We start from the raw sequence: 21,698 nt of genomic DNA, 5'->3' as shown, positions 1-21,698 counted from the left end.
AGATAAGCCTAGTTTCAGGAGGGAGCGCATTCCAGATCCTGGGTGCCATTCCTGAGAAGGAGCGCTTGTATGTTTTCTCTTTCCGGAATCTACGAGGTTTCAGGAGTAGATTTTTTGTACTTCTATTGGATCTTGAGCCTCCTGATATAGACAACTTTTGAGCGAGGTAGTTGGGTGCATTGTGGTGCAAGGCCGCGTGTGTCATAACTGCAATTTTTAGCTGTATTCTGGCTTCAAAGGGCAGCCATTTTAGAGACTTTAAGTCTGGGGATATATGCGAATGTTTTCTTGAGGCAGTAATGAGTCTCGCGGCAGCGTTCAGGGAGGCTCTTAAGGCTGCTGTTGTGGATAGCGGGAGTCCGCTGAGGGCCACAATTCCGTAGTCTATTCGAGGGATGACTAAAGCTTGTACAGCAGTTTGGAAGTCTTCGGCCGGGAGGAAGGGTTTAATTTTCCTCAGTGTGTTGATTTGGAAATTAGCTGCTTTTGTGGCTTTGCTAACGTGCTGCTGCATGTTGAGTTTGGCGTCGAGTGTGATGCCTAGGGATTTCGCCGAATCCACGATGGTAGGTTGGACATTGAGTGCTGTTAGGTTTTTGAGCCAGGTTTGGGTGGTGGAAATTTTCGCCGGGGGTGAGATGAGTAGGAACTCAGTTTTCAGAGCATTTAGTTTGAGGTGATTATCGGCCAGCCAGGATTGAGTGTTAATAAGCGTGGAATTCAGATGTTTGATATCTTCCGGGGATTGTAGAGGAACTCGCAACTGCCGCAATTAATATCTCGACCCTTACCTCACCTACAAAAAAGACCAAGGAGCCAACAGAGAGTTCCCAAACAAAAAATAAGGCAAAGTGGGACACATTCGAACTTTATGACCAAGATAAGATCACTAAAACGCTAATGGAAATCAGACCGAACAACCACTATCAAGACCCTCTACCGGCAAAGTGCGTAAGAACAATTAGCCATACCCTAGTTCCGATGTGGACTGAGATAATAAATGCCTCACTGACCCAAGGGACTCTGCCCGACTGCCTAAAAACAGGTCAGGTTGTGCCCATCATCAAAAAACCTACAGCGGATGCAAATGACCCGAACAACTACCGACCAGTGACCAACATTCCTTTATTAGCCAAAATTATTGAGAAATGCGTACAAGGTCAACTGAGTCAACACATCGCTAAGTTCTCATTACTAGATGACTGCCAATCTGGATTCAGAGCTGGGCACAGTACTGAAACTGCGATCCTACATATCGTGGACGACGCCCTACTAGCCCTTGACAGTAATCAAGCATGCCTACTGATTCTCCTAGACCTGTCATCTGCATTTGACACGGTAAATCATGAAATGCTGATGAACAGGCTACAAGAAAGGATGGGCCTGTCGGGTAATGTGCTGAATTGGTTTAGATCCTTCTTGCAGAATAGCACTCAACGTTTCCTGGTCAATCAAGCGACCTCTTCGCCTTGTCCTACTGCCGTCGGGGTCCCACAAGGTTGAACGTTATCCCCAGATCTATTCAACCTATATGTTGAACCTCTCACGGAGATCCTTCGGAGCTCACAGATACCCTATCACATGTATGCAGATGACACGCAAATATACAAAAAGATCGCCTCCCGTGCTGACATTGACCTAATGAACAAGACACTAAAGAGAGCCCTACAGTGGTTAACCACGAACCATTTGAAACTAAATGCCCATAAAACAGAATTCCTGTTAATTTCACCAACAAAGAACCGCCCCGAGGTAAAGGAACTGACGAAACTGGTGACAGCACTGAACTGCACCCCTACCCTAGTTAAGTCAGCTAAATCACTTGGAATTACCTTGGATGAGAACCTTGACATGAAAGACCACATAAACTCAATGGCCAAAGGTGCCCGCTTCCATCTGAACTATCTAAGAAAACTGAAACCGTACATCTCAAAGACGGACCTAAAACTGGCTGTACAATCCCTAGTTATTTCGAGGATTGAATACGGTTGCACTACGTTAGCGGGTCTACCCAAAACATCCATAGCACCGCTAAAAGCCTGTCTCAATGCAGCGGCAAGACTGATCACGGGATCGAGGAAATTCGACCGCATAACTCCTCACCTGAAGACACTAAACTGGCTACCCTATGAAGCCAGAATTCAAATGAAGATTGCTTGTATTACCCACAGAGCAGTTCACTTCAACATGCCGAGATACCTTGCCAAGAAAATTAAGCTATCGGGAAGCAACAGACCAACGAGAAGCGCTAAAGAACTGCTACTGAGGCCAGCCTTTTTCCGTAAGAAAAAGACCTACAACCGAGCATTCTCAGGAGCCGCCCCCAGAGTCTGGAATTCATTACCTCCGAACATCAGGAAGATTAAAAACTTGATATTATTCAAACGCGAATTGAAGAACCACATGATGAGCAAATACCTCTCTTAAGAATGAGTACTGATTACCGTTGAGAATATCCTCATCAAAAAGAGACGGCCTTGACTGGACCTTCTTGAATATCAATTATCTGTTAACAGATTGATTTCATGTTTATACATTGGCCACACATGTCACTACTACCTAAAATCATGGGGATTCGAAACCCGTAACTCTTAGACTATACGATATACCCTCTACCTCACTTTGTTTTGGTGCCTAGGATCCCTGATACGTGGAAATACTTTGTATTACTTAACGCTATTTACACACGATATTTGCAATGTTATGCTATACAACCTTACTTCACTCACCTCCTAATACTAATGGGATAGGCTGAAGAACTCTTACTTATAATCCCCCCTACAGCCTATCGCCTTAAACCTTATACTCATGTATATCTTATAATCCCCCTTATCCCACGATATTTGCACTGTTTTGCTATACAACACTACCTCACTCACCTCCTTATACTAATTGGATAGGCTGATGAACTCCTACTTATAATCCCCTTACAGCTTATCGGCTTAGACCTTATATTTATGTATATCTGTGTTTCAACTGCCTCCATAATGTATGTAACTTATCCTACTTGTGAAGCGCTCTGATACCCACGGGTCTTGTTCGCGCTATACAAAACTCTATAAATAAATAAATAAATTGTAGCTTTAGGTAAAGTCGTGTGTCGTCGGCGTACATATGGAATTGGACATTGGAAGCTTGGAGCAGGGTGGCGAGCGGTTCCATGACAAGGTTGAACAGTGTGGGGGAGAGGGAGGATCCTTGTGGAACACCTAGATCTGCAGGCACAGGTGTAGATAGCACATTGTCGATCTTGAACTTCTGAGACCGATTGTGAAGGAAGGACGAAAACCATTTGAGAACAGTTCCCGATAGACCCATTCTAGAGCTTAGCAGCTCCAGCAAGTTCTCATGTTTGACCGTGTCAAATGCTGACGAGAGGTCAAGAAGGATGAGGAGGCAGGACTCATTGCGATCAAGAATTTGGAGGGCGTCAACAATTATGTGTGTCATAGCTGTTTCCGTGCTATGTTTCGCTCGGAAGCCTGATTGATGAGGGTTGAGGAGGTCAAATTGGTCAATGTGTTTTGTTAGTTGGAGTTGGACACATTTCTCCAGCAGTTTGGCCAGGGTGGGGATATTGGTGATGGGCCGGTAATTGTTTAGGTCAGACGGATCAGCTGTAGGTTTCTTGAGTATAGGCGTGACTTTCCCCACCTTGAGTGAGTCTGGAATGAGACCTTGTTGCAGGGAGCTGTTGATGATTTTGGTCCAGAGAGGGAGGAGCAAGGGGATGAAGTCTTTTACAGCATTAGCAGGTAGAGTGTCTATGAGGTGATTAGAGGGCTTCAAGGTGCAGAGCAGTTTGTGTATTGCTTCTTCCGAGTAGGTATCGAAGACCAGCCAAGATGCCTTGTTTTTAGGTTGAGTGTTAGCCATTCTGGTGTGGTTGGGGAATCGGATTACATCCATGATGAGGTCATTTCTTATGTTGTCAGTCTTTAGCTTAAAGAATGCAAAGAAGGCTTCACAGTGTGGGGTGTCGCTTGTTGTGCTGTTTGATTGTAAAGGTTGTGTCTTTGTTTGGGTCTTGATTAGTTCGAACAGCTTTCTTGGCCTGTTTTTTGCTTGATCCAACTGGCGGCTAAAGAAGTCCGACTTTGTGCGTTTTATTTTCCTAAAGTAGGCATTTCTCTTGTTCTTAAGCCTTTTGAGGTGAAGTGCTGAAGGGTCCGATCTCCAGGTGCGCTCTGCCATTCGCATAGTACGCCTGTCGTCATTGAGTCTATCATCATACCAGGGGTTAGAAATTTTGGTGGAGACTCTCTTCAGTTGCAATGGGGCGACTTCATTGACTATTGTATTCATAGAGTCAAGGTAGTGGTTGATCAGTGATTGAACATCCGAGGCACCAGAAGGGGGAAGGAGGAGATTGCCGATGTGGGGAGGCAGGGTAGAGGGGTTAAGATTCTTCATGTCCCTTTTCCATGTTTTGGATTTGATTGGTTGAGTCGGGTTAGGTTTAACTTTTTCATTGATAAAGAAGGTGATAATGTGGTGATCTGACCAGTCGCAGGGTAGAATCGCCTCCAGTTGTGTGAAGTTCTCTTTGGCAATGATGAGATCGAGTATCGAGCCTTTGTCGTGTGTTGGTCTATCGCATATTTGGGTGAGGTCAAGCGCATTAAGGAAAGTTTTGAGACTATTCACCACTGTGTCTTTCTGATCGTTCCAGTGGAGATTGAAGTCACCCAGGTAGACTTGGGTGGTCTGCCGACCGGCATTGGAATTGATCATGTCCATGAGTTGTTGGGTGAATATGAGATTGTCACCAGGCGGGTGATAGATGAGATGTAAAGCACAAACTTGCTTGCCCTCGCTGGTGATGTCGAGGCAGAGGAGTTCACAAGAGGAAAGGGAGGGGGAGGTGACTTTAGTAACGGAGAGGTTGCTCCTAAAAATGCATGCAATTCCCCCGCCCGTCTTGCCAGGAGACCTGTCCAGCCTAATGATGTGATAATTGGGGGGGACTAGGATGTCCATAATCGGGGTAGAGGCTTCAGTAAGCCACGTTTCCGTTAGAATGGCTAGGTCCAGATCCATGGCTGAGACGAGATCAGCGATATCGGAGGAGTGTCTCTGGGCCGATCTGCAGTTCAGTAGGATGCACTTGAGTTTGGGAGAGAGAAGGGTGGTCGAGCTTTCTAGTGTGAGGGGGACTTTTCTGAGGTTGTTAGGGACGGAACCTCTGTTGTTGAGTGATGGGCGCCTCAGAGGGTTTGTAAGAATTGTGGGTATGGGGATGTGTGTGTTGGATATGTGTTTTACCGGACCTGGGCCATAAGTGCGTAGGAGAGAGCATAGGTCGCGGTCCGACAATGGGTTGAGGGCACGACGGGGGCGGTGGGAGTTATTGCGAACTGGGATAGTCGGCCAGCGCGGGTGTCGTTGGAGGCAAGGGTATGTAGGGAGGGTGCGTCGTTTGTGAGGTAGAGGGATGGTGGGAAGATGGAGGGTGCATCGTTTGTGGGGTAGAGGGATGGTGGGACGTGGACTGGGCTGTGAGGAGAGAAGGTCTTTGATTGCGTGGACATCTTTTTTGATTTGTAGAATATCCTCTCTGACTTGTTGGAGGTTGAATAAAGTCAGGTCAGGAGGTGCATTGGGGAGGGGGTTGGTGGTGAGAGCCATTGGTGAATGGTTGAGTAGTGAGGTGGAAAGCGGGCAGGGTATCGAGGGGGGGGGATATACTAGCATTGTTGGAACGTTCTGCGGTGCTAATGAGTGGGATGGCATTCAAAGTGTGGGCGTTTTTGTGGGCGAGGGGTGTGGGTGAAGTAGGTGAAGTAGGCGGTGGGTGGGAGGTATAGATAGTGACGTCAGTGGGAGACGGTGCCGGAGAGTAGAAGAGTGAGTGAAGGCTGAAGACAGTGGGGGAGACAGGAGGGTAGTGAGGGCTGAGAATAGGAGGTGGGAGAGAGGGGGATGCTAAGGTAAGGGAGGCGGTATGTTCTGTATCTTTTATTGGGAGGGTGAGAGTGTCATGGGTGGGAGTGGGGAGGGAGCTGGGGAGGGAGAAGTGTCCGCCGTGGGGGGGATGAGAGGGGGAGGTGGATAGACTCCGAATGGTGGTGAGTTCAGATGGTAGCGTGTTGTGGGTGAGAATTGTTGTGTCAGGTGAGAGAGACTCATGGATGGGCGTGGGGAGGGAGCTGGGGCGGGAGAGGGGTCTGCCTTGGGTGGGATGGGAGGGGGGGTGGATAAACTCCAGGTGGTGGTGTGTTCAGATGGTGGCGTGTTGTGGGTGGGAGTTGTTATGTCAGGGGGGAGAGGGATGGGGGGGTATGAGTGGGGATAAGAGGGGTCATGTTAGAGGGGCGGCTAGCATATGTGATGGAGAGATTTGTGACTGTCCTTGGGGAGTGTGAGGCGTTAACAGCTGGTGGGCCGTTTACTGGGGTGCTGGGGTAGAGGTGTTGTAGGTGGGGGCAGCGACGTCAGGGGTGATAGTGCTGGTGGAGTTCTGGGTGGGGGTCCGCAGCTTGGAAAGGTGCTCTTTGAACTTGGGGAACAGGTTGTCTAGTAGTTCCAGGTTCTTGTCCGTGGATTGAATTAGGACAATCCCGTTATTGTAGATAGTAATGGTAGTCCTGCCAGGGAAGAGGTGGGAAGGTGTGATAGAGAGAGTTAGGCCATGAGTTGTTTTCCTGGTGGTGGAGACGGTGAGTAGGGATAGGAACGCTTTTCTCCATTGGGCTCTGCGTGAGGTGTGGAAGATGATATCAGTATTCAGGGCTCCATTGCCCGGTGAGAAGTAGGTGTCTGCAAAGGGTGTTTCAGGGTGCGACCTCAAGAAGTTATGTTTAAAACGTTTAGTGGCTTTTTTGGTGAGTGTAGAAGGGTAGTTAATTCTAAAAGTGTGCTTGCCGTTGAGCTCCATTTTAGTAGGGCTGTGATGTTGGGTGTGGGAGATAGGAAGACAATAAAAGCTGTCAGCCGCTAGTTACAGGGCAAAGGAATGACACTAATGAGTGACCAGAAGTATAAGAGGTAGAAATCAGTGCAATCCAAGAACAAACAGTGCGTAGGTGCAGCTTTCCTAATGTATCCTATATGCGAGGTAGCAGTCAGCTTACACCATGTACAGAATATGAGGGGTAGAACCGTTTAGGTGGAATCAACTTTACACATCAGAGTGTACTAGGTAACAACAGTGTAGTCTAGATGTAGACAGTGGCTGGGGGCAGCTTACATGACTAAACGAAGTGAATGAGGTATTAATAATCAGTGCAACATCGTGAAGTAGCTTACATCGAAGAACCAACAAATAAATGAGGTAGCAAACATTGAATGATAGGGATAAAGGTGAGATAGGTGCAGCTTACCGCATATACAGTATAAAAAATAGGGCTAAACTACTAATGAATTACTGAATTCGAGGAGGCACAATAGGATGTGAATACACTGTGAGGACAGTGCCTCTGGTGAACTCTGATGATCGCAAGCTCTCCAAGATGGCGATGCGCCTCCTGGGCTCCCACCTTCTCTCCTGGACTTCTCGACTTGCGTGCTATCCTGAATGACACTTTGCTGCTGTTTTCGGACAGTTTTCGCTGGACTCTAGCCCTTCCCTCCATACCTTGCATCCCACCCACCCTTCCTCTATGCTGTGACTGCATCTTTGACCTATTGCAATAATGCTAAGCTTTGGTATTCGCTGAAGTCCTTACACCATATACCACCCCTATGCGTCTCTTAGAGTTTAACCAGTCATTTCCCTTCCTATGTGTATGTAGTTGACTCTTATCACTAGTGTTTGCAGTGGACCTTTGTACTCTCTACCACTCCTATATGACCCTTAGAGTATTTCCAGTCATATCCCTCCTGTGTAGATAGAAGATAACTCTAATGACTAGTATCCTATGTGATTTTTAGATTGTATCCATGTGTATCCCCTCCCTGTGTTTAGAGATATAGCTTTAACGACTAGTCGCCTGTGTGACTGTTGGAGTATAGCCAGGTGTATCCCTTCCCCCGTGTGAAGAGATAACCCTATTCACTAGAACAAAAAGAAATGTGTTCCTTATGTAACGTAACTGATTCTATGTAAAGTGCTTTGATAACATGTAACGGAACTGGTGCTATGTAAAGCGCTCTGATAACCTAATCGGTTCAAGTTCGCGCTATATAAAACTCTAAAAATAAATAAATAAATAAATAGGAATACACATGTGCAACAACAACTGTCAACCGTAGGTTACATAGCGTAAATGAGCCACTAGTGAGTGGCCAAATATCCGATATGAGAGGTAGCACTCGGTGCCATCCGGGAGTAAACAGTGAGTAGATGCAACTTACAGAAATGTACAGGATATATGAGGTAGCAATCAGATAAAATGGAACCACAGTGACGCTAGTGAGTGGCCCAAAGTAACCAAGATTGAAAAATGATTCATGAAATGGACTAGTGCTTAGGTGTAAAGGAAATATGCTGTTTATTTTTCATGTGCTCTGATTGTTGAGGAAATGATGCTTTTGTTCACTCAACATTAAATCTGCAGAACTGTAGATTTAATATGCAACAATAATAATGTGTAAAAACCCTCGATTTTGGGAGTGAGCCAGATTTTTGAGAGCTTTCCTTGATGCTGATAAGGATGCTGTCCTATTTTCTATTAATTTACTGCCCATTTGGACTTAGAATGAATTTTGCATGCGCTGTATAATTCCGCATTTGAGAATCTTTATGGCACTTACTCTGTTTCGCTTTACTTCTGAAATTTGTAATAAAACCATTTAACTTTTCATTGATCTCAAACTCAGTTATTGAGTGGGCCAGTTCAATTTACATTTGAATTTATTTGAATGTATTGTATTTCTCCTGATTTTGATGCTCCAGGAGGGGCCTTAATGCGGGGGACACATTGCCTTATGAAATTACGTTTTAGCACCGTCTCCAATCCAGATAAATGTGGGGACACTGTTTGAGGTAAATTTTGGGGTGTCATGATTTTGGGATACAGTGTTGAGCTTCCACAGCTCTAAGGGCTTGTGTCGGCCAATACAATAATTTATTTTACTTAGTGGAGAGTTGGTGACAGATGAGTAAGGAACTCCACTAGCACGTAGTAGACTATTATGTTATTGACTTACTCTGAGCTCATAAATATAGATTTCTATGTGGGTAGACAATTACAATAGACAAGGATGACTCAAACAGAGCAATGAAGTAATAAACACCACTAGAGCAATAAACACTCATTCTTACTCAAGTTACATTTGTTTACCAGATGCGCCCATCTCTGTGTCTTAGACACAGTGCACCCTGGCACCTGAGATGTGAAATTCACAAATCAGCTTGCTCAGACAAAACTGCTTATATTTGTAGGTCTCACCTAGGCAGCGCTTGCGCTGTCTCTTCGAGACATGCTGTATACAGATATGGACTTAAAGCTCTACCCATTTTCCGCCCATCTCCTGTCACTTAGTAGTCCCTCCCTAGTACTGACTTGTTCCGTCTTGTAACCTCCTATGAGGAACCCCCTGTTACATGTGTTGTTACTTTGAATGCTTTAATTTTGTCCTCCGAACACTGTTTGGTTAAATGGTTTTCTCCTGCCTGCTGTAGAGGCAGGACACGCTCTCTAGCAACCTTTTTTTCTTCACCATAGCACGGCACGCCTCAGCTGATATAATGGTGGCCGTGCCTTTGGTTTGGAATTTGCAGCACCGAATTCACCCGCATGTTTTTCTTTCCTTCCCATTTATGAACTTTTTGGTTTTAAAGCGCCCCATTCCGTGCTTTCAATTCAATGGCGGCTGCGCCCCTTTCTTTAGATGCAGCTTGTCTAAAGAAAGGCGCATGGCCGCTATTAGAGTGAAAGCATGGAATGGGGGGCCTTTACAAAAAAAAAGCCTTTGTTTGTCAACTTGAGAAACAAATGCTTTTTATTTGTAAAAATGCCCAATGTCCTAATGTCACACTTTCACTTTAATGGTGCCGTGCCCTGTTCTTTCGACGAGCGGCCTCTAAATAAAGGGGCAAGACCGCAATTAAAGTGAAAGAGTGGCTTGGGGCGCTTTGACAAAAAAACAGACATTTGTCAACTTGACAGAAAAAAGGTTTTAAAAGACAAAAATGCCCCATACCGTGCTTTCACTTTAATGGCAGCCCGCACATTTCTTTAGACACAGCTCATCTAAAGAAAGGGGCGTGACAGCCATTAAAGTGAAAGCGTGGCATGGTGCGCTTTTACCAACAAGCATTTGCAATGTAATAGGTCTCACATTTGGAAGAATTTAAGCTATTGGCATTGTAAATGACAATGCCTTTTATTTATCTGTTTTGAAAAACAACACATACATAAAAGGCATTGTCATTTACACAGGTCGTCTGATGTGACCAGACTAAGGGGGTCATTACGATGGCGGAGGGCCCGGCACCACCAGCCGTTCGGTGGCAAGGCCCTCCACCATCGTACTGATGTTTTCCCCCCACCATATTATGATGGTGGGGGGAATCATTGATTGAGCGTGGCAGTCGCAAAGAATGACCGCCACGGTTCCGACAGGCAGTCCTTTCCCGACCGCCTGTCTGAACTAAAACATTGGGCAACATTGCGGCAGTGCCATGCAAGCACCGCCGTAGGGATTATGATATCCCTTTCCTCAGCAAAACGAATGGCGGAAACGGATTTGGGGGCCCGTAGCGGGCCCCCCCTTAATTCCTGCTGCAGGGACATGTACCCTGGGGGGCACCTATGGTGACCCCTCCATATCCCTGCACCATGTGGCAGGCCCCGCAGGGTGCCTGCCACGTAGTGCAGGGATGTGTCTACACCCTCTATTTTGCATTGTGGCAGGGGCTGCTGACCGCATCCCCGACACAATGCAAATTATAGGTGTTGCGACCGCCACACCGCCACCACCATCGTGATCAGGATTGTTGGGAGGCTGCCTCATGGCCAGCCGGTCCCAATTCCGTATCAATGGCAGGGCGAACTAAAGTTCATCCGCCATCGTAATGTGTTTCAATTAAACTTTCGTAGCTAACCAAAGTTTTAGACAGGTCGCCACAAAGATGGCCTTGCGTATATGAGTTTGTTTTGCCAGATTGAATTCTAGATGTATTTGTGCCTTTGTCATGCTAATAGATAACCCAAATAGTAATCTATGGTCTAGGCATTGAACTACATGTGCCTAACAAGCAAGTTTTCCATGAATACAATTAACCATTAGTTAACCCCAACAGGCCACACATGTGGGGAAGCATTATTATCAGGACAAGTGAAGGAGCGCTGAGTGGTAGAAGGTGTGTGTATTTGTAATGATTGTCAAAATTTACATCACAAAAATACAAGGAAAATGTGCAATTTTAGGCAACGTATAAGGTTTGTAGGGCATTGTGGGTATGAATACCTTGTGAAATCTACGTGAGGGCCACCACCCTAGACTCTTCTGGGTGTTTAGTTCTCTAAATGTCTGGGTTAGGTAGGCTTCCCAGGTTAGGCGTTGATTCCCGTCCATAAAACGGCTGCTACTCCACTGCCAAATCAGACACATTTTTTGACCAGAAAAGTTGATGTCTCCACATTGTATTTTGGGGTATTTCCTGTCACGGACAGTAGGCCTCCCCACACAAGTAAGATACCATTTTTATCGCGAGACTTGGGGGAATGGTAAGTAGTAAGGAATTTGTTGCTCCCTGGAGATTCTAGAAACTTTCCATCAAAGAAATGTGATGCAAATGTGTTTTTTAAAGTCATAGTTTGAGGTTTGCAAGGGCTAATGGGTAAGAAATTCTTGTGAGAGCCACACAAGTCACCCCACCAACATAGTTCTAAAAAATGTGCAGGTTTGCTAGATTTTCCTAGGTGCCCGTTGATCTAGGGCCAAAATTCCACAGTTAGCCACACTGCCGTGTTGCGTTTTGGGGGCTTTCCTTTAACCGGCACTAGCCCTTCCCACATAAGTGAGGTATATTTTTATTGAAAGACTTGGCGGGATGGTAAGTGGTAGGAAAATTGCGGGTCCCTGTAGATTCCAGAAGTCTTCCGCACAGAAATGTGGGGGAAATGTGTGTTTCTAGTCAAAGTTTGAGGTTTGCATGGTATTCTGGGTAAAAAAAACCTGGTGAGAGCCACACAAGTGGCTCCACCCTGAATTCCCCTACATGTCTAGTTTTTAAAAAATGTGCTAGGTTTTCCTTGGTGCCCTTTGAGCTAGGGCCCAAAATCCACAGCTACCCACATTTAAAAAAAGGGCCAGTTTTCACTGGAAACAATGTAGTATTTCCATGTTGTGTTTATTCCCTCCGCCTTTCTTAGGAACTAGGCCTACCCACTCAAGTGAGGTACCATTTATATTGGCAGACATGTGGGATACAAAATAGTAAAACATTTGTTATCATCAAATGACCCCTTGGTGAACTCAAAAGTTAGTCTACTTTTCAGAAATCTATAACTTCCCAGGATCCCCTATGAGTTTCAACCCGGTTTCCACCACAAACTGGAAGTAGATTGAAAGCCCAAAAATGAGGAAAATGGGCTACTTTTTTGAAAAAATTACAAAACTGTGGTAAAAAATAGTTTTTTTGAACCAGCTCTGCATATTCCTGAAAGCTGGTAACATGATGATTTCAGCCCAGCAAACCATTTGTTGATGACATTATAGGGGGGAAAACAGACACTTTTTTGCAGAGCTCTTTATTCCTATCCACACCATCCCCCAAAACCAAATGTAGCTACATTTTGCCTATTTTCTCATTCCTCTCCTGGGTGTGTTTAGAATCTCCATGATGTTGTAAAAGAGGCAAATTTGGCATGGATGCTGTATGTGGAAAAAAGTTATGGAAGCCTATGGGCGAACTACCCCATGTAGCCACAAACAGTCTTAGCATTCTAGGGGGAAAGGATTAGTAGCTAAGGGGTTACCAAAATGCAATTCCAAAACAACAGAAGTCAACCTACATCGAAACTTTTTAACTCGACCATATGTATTAACAATAAGATGTATATGTCACATCCTTACGCAAGAATCACAGACCAGATGCATAGGAGCTTCAAATAGTAATTTGTGAACTAGGATTCACTGTTATACAGTCACAAGAGGGATCAGCATACTCTGGTCCTATCCAAGCGCATCTTCGTACCATTAGTTTGTCTTTGGCGTGATAAAGGGGTAACGCTTTGTAGCACACTAGCAAGTCAAAGTGTTAAACAACTCCTCGTAAGGTTCATTCTGCCCTTTGTGTAAGGAAATAACCCAAATAATTGCCTGATCAGGTGCAGATAGTAGAGATTTAGCTGGCTATTCTTTCCTAGACAAACCTTGCAGAGCATACCCCTCTCCTTTGTCTTTAACTTGAGGAATATCACTACGTGTAATCTGTATAATATGTACTTATGTATCTAAATATATAATAATTTACTTCGATTTGAAAAGAAAACCTTTGACTCTCTCCAATGCACAACCCCATATTTCTCCCTATTCCTTTCTCAATATATCCTCTACCTCCACTCTGTGACTCATTCCAAACCTCATTCTACTACATTAATCTACAAAATTACTCTTTCTAAACTCTTCCCTCCATTATCCATCCTTGGATCACTCCAAACTTCATTTTAAAACTCTGATCTCCCAAACAACCCTTCTAAATTCTTCCCTCACCTATCCCTCCGTTGACTCATCCCAAAACCAATTTTACTACAATGATCTCCCAATAAAAACGTTCTAGACTCTTCCCTCTTCCATCCATCCCCCATTATCTTTTTCAATCCAATTAACAGACTTGAATTAACTCAGTTTTCACTATACTAATCCACCACTAATCCCTTTTGAGTTCTAGAGGACCATGCTACTCGCCAAAAAGCGCTTCAACGCCTCGTATGGGGTAGTACGCGCTATATAAATACAATTGCAATACAATACAATACAAACTATTCTCCAACCTAATAATCTCACAGTTAGTGAAAATCAAGGCACATTTCTTAACATAAGTACATAGAATATTACAAACTGAATGAATGTAAAATAATACTGCTGACTTATTAACCGAATGTAACATTAAAACATAACAACTGGACAAATGCAAGGAATGCAATGTTTTGACTTCACATGACCTCACAACACTTTCAGGACACAGTATAACCTCGAACAACTCAGTCTCATATCTAATTGTCTTGTGGATAGCCCTATTCCTCTTCCTTCAATATTCAGGAGGGCATAGATAGCATTGTCACAAGACCTCTGTCCATCACCATTACCATAATGCTAGCAGTAGCGGCACCATCTCCGCTGGTCACTGTGTGCCGGATGCCATGAAATATGCAAAATGCCTTTAACCAGTGCACTTAGGGACTGTATGATGTCCTCAAATTATCAGGCCTTATTCATGCACTTGGGTTCTTGTTTGTAATGCAGCGTACATCCCTTTATTAATGTAGACAGAGCCTGGGCCACTCTACAGAGCAGTGACTGACTTGCGAGTAATGTCTGCGCCCAGCGGTACTTCAATTTAAATGGAGCAATGTGAAATAATCGCTGTACACTAACATCAACAGGCACACAGGACCCACCAAAGTCTTGGACTAGTCTGTGCCTCAGTCACCTCAATTGTGGAAATATACAGCACACACCAATGTTTCTCCTAATGTTTCGGTCACCACCTGTAGCTCCATGGGTCATTTCACAATTATACTTATTGCAAAGGAGAATTCCTGCCTTTTCTCACTGTCTCCACTGTGCTGTCCTTCAGCTTAGGACTATTCACTGGGAGACACCACCTCAGTTTATAACTCCTCCCAAGTGGTTTCTTGTCTGTGCCAGACCTTGGCCACCCTCCTCACTGGGCTCCTCCTGTCCAACAGCCTGAGCTGACACCATTTGCCGGTGGATTTGAGGGTGAGCATCCTCTGACTAGTCCTCCTCCTCTTCTTCCATAAACAGCTCCCAACTGCCACCAAAGTCTTGCTGCATTTTCACTCTGGTCCTTGACACCTCGTCCCCAAAACTCTGTAGTTGGAAGGCAGGCTCTTAATACAAAAGTCTGGAGCCTTCCGCAAGGAGGTAAGTTCTTTATTTTTTATTAGGCCCTTTATTTACAGCAACAGCAGGCACATTCTGTACCTTACCTCCAACTCTCCCATTCTCCTAGTTTCCACCCTGCACAACATACCATCATTCTTTTACATCATCCACTCTTGACATTCCAGACCCCGGTCAGACGTACAGGGAATAGGGGCACACAGGATACTACACATGGCCATGAGCAAAGCATAAACATCTAAAGAAAATCTAATAGAACATATCAAAGCATGGTGACTCATCAGCGTGGCAATCATACCCATATACCAAGCAATAGTTACCCGCAAATACAATACCACACTTTAGGATCTATTTTGATGATCCACACCAGTGGTTCCCAAACTGTGGTCCAGTTACCCCTGGGGGACTGCGAAGCTTCGTCAGGGTCTAAATAGAAAATTAAATAATATTAACAGATTAATAAAGTGTATATAAACAAAGAATCTAAATGCACAATTGAATTTTTTTAAACGTACTTTAAATGTGAAGGAATTTGAAATTGGAGGCTAAAAATGTAATTAGTATCCTCAGATTGATTTGTGGGAGCAGTGCAGGTGTATCAAACAGAATATGGTATGAGCAATGAGCGGCCTCAATTTAATTTAGAAAAATCCCAACCTTTCTGTTAGAATAAAAATGTTGATTTTTTATTTATATGTGTTTATGAATTAAATAAAATGTGTCATTTGTGTATTCGGTTGATGAATACTTTTTTCTGTAATTTTTGTGTATTTTGTTTTGCTGTTTAAATCATTGGCAATGCTTAGGCCAGGGTCCCCAGCTTCTAGTAATGACTCAGTGGGGGGTACCTGGGTTCTAATAATGATTCATGGGGGGTTCTCGGGTTCCAGTAATGATTAAGTGGGCGTCCCAGAAGTCAAAAGGTTGAGAACCACTGATCCACACCATTACTTAATACATCAGACAATGGCTTTTTCATTTGATCTGGCAGGGTGATGATAACTGTATGTTGCAGTAGTTCCCATAAGGTATGAAAGTATTGACCTAATAGACAGGTAGCATTAACCGCAGATAGGGCAAGCTGCTAGATGAAAAAAATCGCGACCAAATGCATCAAGGTTTTATTAGATGATCAGTCTTTGAGTCATCATTTCCATCTTACTCTCAGTCCTTAGCCTCCCTAGCTCCAAGGGAATGATTATTTTGACCTGGAGAAGTGTTCAAAATTGGGTTCATTGTTAAAATTTGCCTACACCTTTTCCTTTGCCACACGGATAATACTTTCCCCTATTGACTTCTTGGCTGGCAATGCAGGTGGCTCCATGAAATGAACAAAAGATTTAATAAAGCACTTCATACCTGAGGGTGTCTAGGAGCTAGTCGCTAGAAGGAAACTACTGAAAGAAAATGATAAAAAGCCCTTAACAGTTAAATAGCCAGGTTTTAAGTAATTTCCTGAAGGCTAACAATTTGGCTTCTGTTTTCAGTTCCAAAGGGAGGGAGTTCCGTAGTCTGGTTGTCCCTAAGATGAAACCTCTGCACCCCAGTTTTCCTTTTTAAATTTGGGAACAATAAGACTGTGAGCTCGTGCAGACAGGGGCGTCTGGAAGGAGTGTATCACTGAAAGTTTTTCCTGAAGAATTCGAGACCTATGTCATGCAGTGATTTAAAGGCAATGCACAATGCCTTGAAATCGATCTGCATCTTAACCGGAAGCCAATGCAGGAGACTTAATGATGAAGAAACAGACTGAGAGTTGGGAATGCCAAGAAGAAGGTGAGCAGCTGCATTTTGAAAGACATAAAAATTATGCAGGCATTATTTGCGAATATTGAGGAAAAGCGCACTGCTGTTATCAATCTTGGACAATACCAATGCTGAGATAACAGTTTTTGCAGGTGGGGGAATACAAGGAAAGATTTTTCTATGGATTTTTAATATGAGGAACATGAAGGAAGTGATGGTATTAGCATAGCCTTCAAAAGAAAGTTTGTTGTCGAAGACCGCACCCACATTTTTCAACTTATTGGTATGATTTGGAAGAGAGCCTAGTTCCTGGGGCCAATGCTATGTTTCTACTGAATAGCAAGACCTCCGTTTTTGTAGAGTTGAACTTTAAATAGTTTGAGGACATCCAATTGTTATCCTGGAGCAGGCAATCATGGTAAATGAGTGGCGACCTCATCCAGGTTGTTGAAGCTTAATATTACAATTTGAGTGTCATCAGCGTAGGAGACCACTGAGAACCCAAATGATATGCGCTCAAAATGGAGTTAACATATGACTGATGGGAAAGCGGGGTAATGTACTCATTAAAGAGAGTAGGACTCAAGGATTAGCCTTGTGGGACCCCCAGGGCAGAGTGAAGATAGGGGAGTTGAAATCTTCCAAGGGAATGAATTTCTCACAATCTGAAGGGAAGGATTTCACAAAGAAAGTGCAGCTCTCTTGATCCCTATTATTGAGAGACAGTCCAGAAGAATGTCATGGTTAACTGCATCAAATGCCGCTGAGAAGTCTATCAGGATATCAGGGTAAGAGCTGCATTACCACTAGAGTGGACAATTTGCTCTGATGCAGCGATCAGTGCAGATTCTGTAGTGTGCTGGCTTCTGAACCCAAATTGGGAAAGATCAAAAAGGTCATGGTTCTCGATAAACAGGGCCAGTTCTGTGTTTGTGGCGTTTTCAACAATTTTACCAGGGAACGATAGGCATGAAATGGGACGATAGTTATTGGGCTCCGCACTGTCTAAATTAAGTTTTTTCAGCAGTCGTAAGTTAGAAGTCATCTTCCCTGTAGTGGTAAATAGTCCGGTAGCGAACATCATATTGAAAATTAGAGTAAGATGTTCTGAGATAATTTCCGTTGCTTGAAGGATAATTTTGGGTGGGCAAGGATCCAGCGGAGAGCCCGATTTGGTTTGAACAAGTAAGTTACTGATCTGAGTAGGTGATAAAAGCAAGAACATAGATAGCGCAAGAGGGTAATATTAGCCGTATGTGGATTGCGGGGCATAAGTGCCTTTTTCCTCCTGCAGGTGGTTGGTGTGAGGAGTAGCAGAAGAATGCCTGGTGCTTCCCGAAGAAACAGCTAAATTGATATGAGTGGGCAAGGGATGATAGTCTGCTAAAAGATTATAGATGGCTACAACCTTATCCTTGAACAATTTAGCTAATGAATTGCAGAAAGCTTGATTCAAATTTTGGATTGGGCTTTACTGCGGGGTTAGCCAGTCTTTTAACTGTTGCAATACATTCTTAGAAGCCTTGATTTTGTTGGTGAAGAATTGAGTTTTTTCTTTGATGATAAGGTTCTTGTAGACTGTGAGGGACTGTTTGATTTGTTCTCTTTCTATGGAGTCATAGGTTAGCCTCCATCTTCTTTCAAACCTACAGTAGATTTGCTTCTGAACACTAAGGGCCTCATTAGGATGGCGGGTGGATCGCCCCTGCTGGGCCGGCGGTAGTCACTGCCGGCCCGGCGGGGGCGACCTACCCGCCATCCGTGCAAAAATGACCCCCGCCGTATTACAATGGCTGGGGGGTGTGCGGCGGACGGAAAGACCGTCTGCCGCTTTTCAGCCCGATCGACATGTCGACCGGGCGGAAAAGGGTTCTATATGGTGGTGGTGTCTGAAATACACTGCCAGACATATTAGGATGTGAGGTTTGAAATGCCTTTCTGTGAAAGGCATGCGGAGTCTGCTTGGGGGGCCCGTTGCAAGCCCCTGGGACTCCTGGGGGTGGGGGGTGCACATGGGGGGTACCGATGGTACCCCCCTGCAGTTCCATGCACAACATGGCAGGCACTGCGCGGTGCCTGCCATGTTGTGCATGGAAGTGCACAACATGCCTTCCTGGCATTGTCGCGGGCGGTGCTAAGTGCACTACCCGCCACAATGTTAGGAATGCAGGATGCGCCCGCCACTGTGGCGGGCGCATCCTAATGGCACCCACGGGACCCCCAGCCTTATGGCGGGCGGTCCCTTTGTACGACAGGATGGCGGGCGGACAAAGTTTGCCTGTCATCCTAATGTGCCCCTAAATGTCTCAGAGAAGCAAGGTTCCGAGGCACCATCCTCTGTATATTGTGGGATTTAACTTGTGCTATGCAATCGAAGGCCTACGATGTACAATGATGACAATTTTCCGCTGCCTCTTCGATGTTGTTAGGGAAAGATGGGAGATTAAGGGCTAAGGAAGGTCCTAATATTTCAGGGAAAATGAGACGCCAGGAGGGGATTGGCTCTTGGGCTTCCAACTGGGCTCTATTGGGTACATCCCCAGAAAGCGTGAGGGAGAACATAACAGCCAGATGGTCCGACCAGAGATGGGAGAATATTTATATAAGGATTGTCAGAAAAATGACCATCTAACAGATGACTTGCGGTGTGAGTGGCACCTTTAACTAGCTGGGTCAGGCCCAGGCTGTCCAGCATATTAGAAAGTGATGTAGCATCTCGGTTATGAGCGTCTTCTAAGTCTTTATTACAATCGCCTAGGATGGAAAAATCTGGAGAAGTGTGGCTCAGGGGTTAGAGGCAGCAGACCCGGAAGCTGAGATCGGTCCTGGACCAGGGTTCAATTCCCCACCTCGGCGGGTCTTGGGCTAAACATTCCACGGACTCGATAATTCTCGCCCCGGTGCCTCCTCGACTCACGGGTTCACACTCTGTGACTCTGGGCAATAGCTTGCTTAATCTCTACAACGGCCCCTCGCGGCGGGATGCCTGACTTTCACCTTGTGGATACCCTGCTATCTCACAGGGGAATACCAGGAAGGGTTCCCTAAGCAAGCGCCGGGAAACCCACTGCGGGTAGCTGTGCGCTATATAAGCTCAACTACATTTACATTTACATTCACATTCTGTGATGTCAAGAAGTTGATTAAAGGTCTTGAAAGAGGTTGTTTTGGGGCCTGGGGCCGATAAACGAGGAGACCATTTAAAGAATATGTATCTGTGATCGGAATTTTAAATGACAGAGCTTCAAGTTCTTTAGAGTTACTATGGCCGACAAAAGAGGCTTTGAACTTGCGGCGATAGACAATGGCTAGCCCGCCTCCTCTTCTCTCCATGTGATCCTGCCTAAAAATGGCATATCCAATTGGGATTGCCACTGACAACTCTAGGCAAGAGGCCGTGTCGGCCCAGGATTCAGTGATAAATACAATGTCTAGGGATTGGGATTGTAGAAAATCGGCAAATTCCATAGCATGCCTGATAAGGGAGCGAGCACTGATTAGTGCACAGCAGAAGGGCGTTGTTAGATAAGGTCTTAATGAGGTAGCATTTCCTGAAGTAAAAAGATATGGAGACTTTTGATTGACAGGTGCAACATCAGCAAAAGCATCTTCATAACCAATGCCAAATAAGGTCCTGAGTGAAAAGGAGATGGTGTCCGAGGGAGTTTCGACTTCGCCATTGGCACCAAGAGCAAAGCCCATTGAGATGCAGCATCAGAGGGCATCGGGTTGGAGTTGACATACCTGCAAGAACAGATCCCTCTTTTGGAGCATCCCTAGGGGTTGCAGATCCATACTGAAAATATACAGTATTGCTAGACAGGAGTGTTTATCTTTCCTGATTCAATCGAAGGACTGGTAAACTTCAGTATCCTCATTTTAGACAAGCAGGGGTGTCAACTGATGTCAAACATGAATCTGGGAATCTCGCACCTGCAGGTGGTATCAAAATTTTGCACAGTCAAGAGTATGGAAACACAACCTCGAGGTAGAAGACTTCTCCTTCCCATAATAGTTTTTGGGTTTTTTTTTGTGGGAAGATCTCTTAAGAGAACATATCTTTGTGAGAGAAAATACATTTGGGAGTCTTCCTGTGGCCTTATCTAAACAAGTATTTACAATGCAATGGTCTTGGCATTATTAAAGGTAGAGCTATTGGCATTGCTCATGACTTTTTTTTTTTTTTTTTTTAAATCATAAATAAATGGCATTGTCATTAAATTGCCAATAGCTTAATCGTTAAATAAATGGGGAGTGGATTACAGCGAACCCGAGAACCATCCGTCTAGAGCCGCGGTGGTTCGGCGCAGGCAATAAACTCGTGAATATTTTATGGGGTTATTAGTCGACAACATAATAGATCTGAGCAAAAAGTCAAAACTGCTGACTGAAAAAGAGGGCTCCTATCACGAGATATAAACGTTGTCTCGCCCCGCATTGCCCCCATGCAGACTTTCTTAGACACAACAAAGGGGTCCTTTCCTGTTTTTCCCGCCCGAGCCAGTTGCTTGATGAGGTGACTGCACATCTGCCCGAAAACGTGTTTTTACACACTCGCTGCTAGGGAGATCAAAGAATCCCATTGCTTGTAAATCATGATCCCCTCCTGTTCGATCACAAAGATGAGATCTGATGAGAGCGCTGAGAGGGCGGCGGAAGCGGCGTCCCTCAAGCCTCGCACTTCCGGGGGGTGAGCAGCTTTCGTGTCTGAAGTAAAATGTGTGTGTGTGGCTGATAAATGCGCGACCTGATAGGCTCTGGGACAGGCCGTGCCACATGTGTGCCTTAATCTCGGTGCCCGCCACCAACCAAGAATTTAATAATATATTGGAAACACGCGGTGAGGCTGTGCACGGTTAGCCTGCGTGAAGAAGGCAGTTCCTTACTTGTCAACTACGACGCATCCGAATAATCTTTTTTACACAAAGAAGCAACTCTCGTCCCTTCCATTGTTGTTAGATACATGCATG

This window comes from Lissotriton helveticus, chromosome 4_2, assembly GCF_964261635.1.
Source record: "Lissotriton helveticus chromosome 4_2, aLisHel1.1, whole genome shotgun sequence".
Classification (NCBI taxonomy): Eukaryota; Metazoa; Chordata; class Amphibia; order Caudata; family Salamandridae; genus Lissotriton; species Lissotriton helveticus.
Note: the sequence above shows the minus strand (reverse complement) of the source record.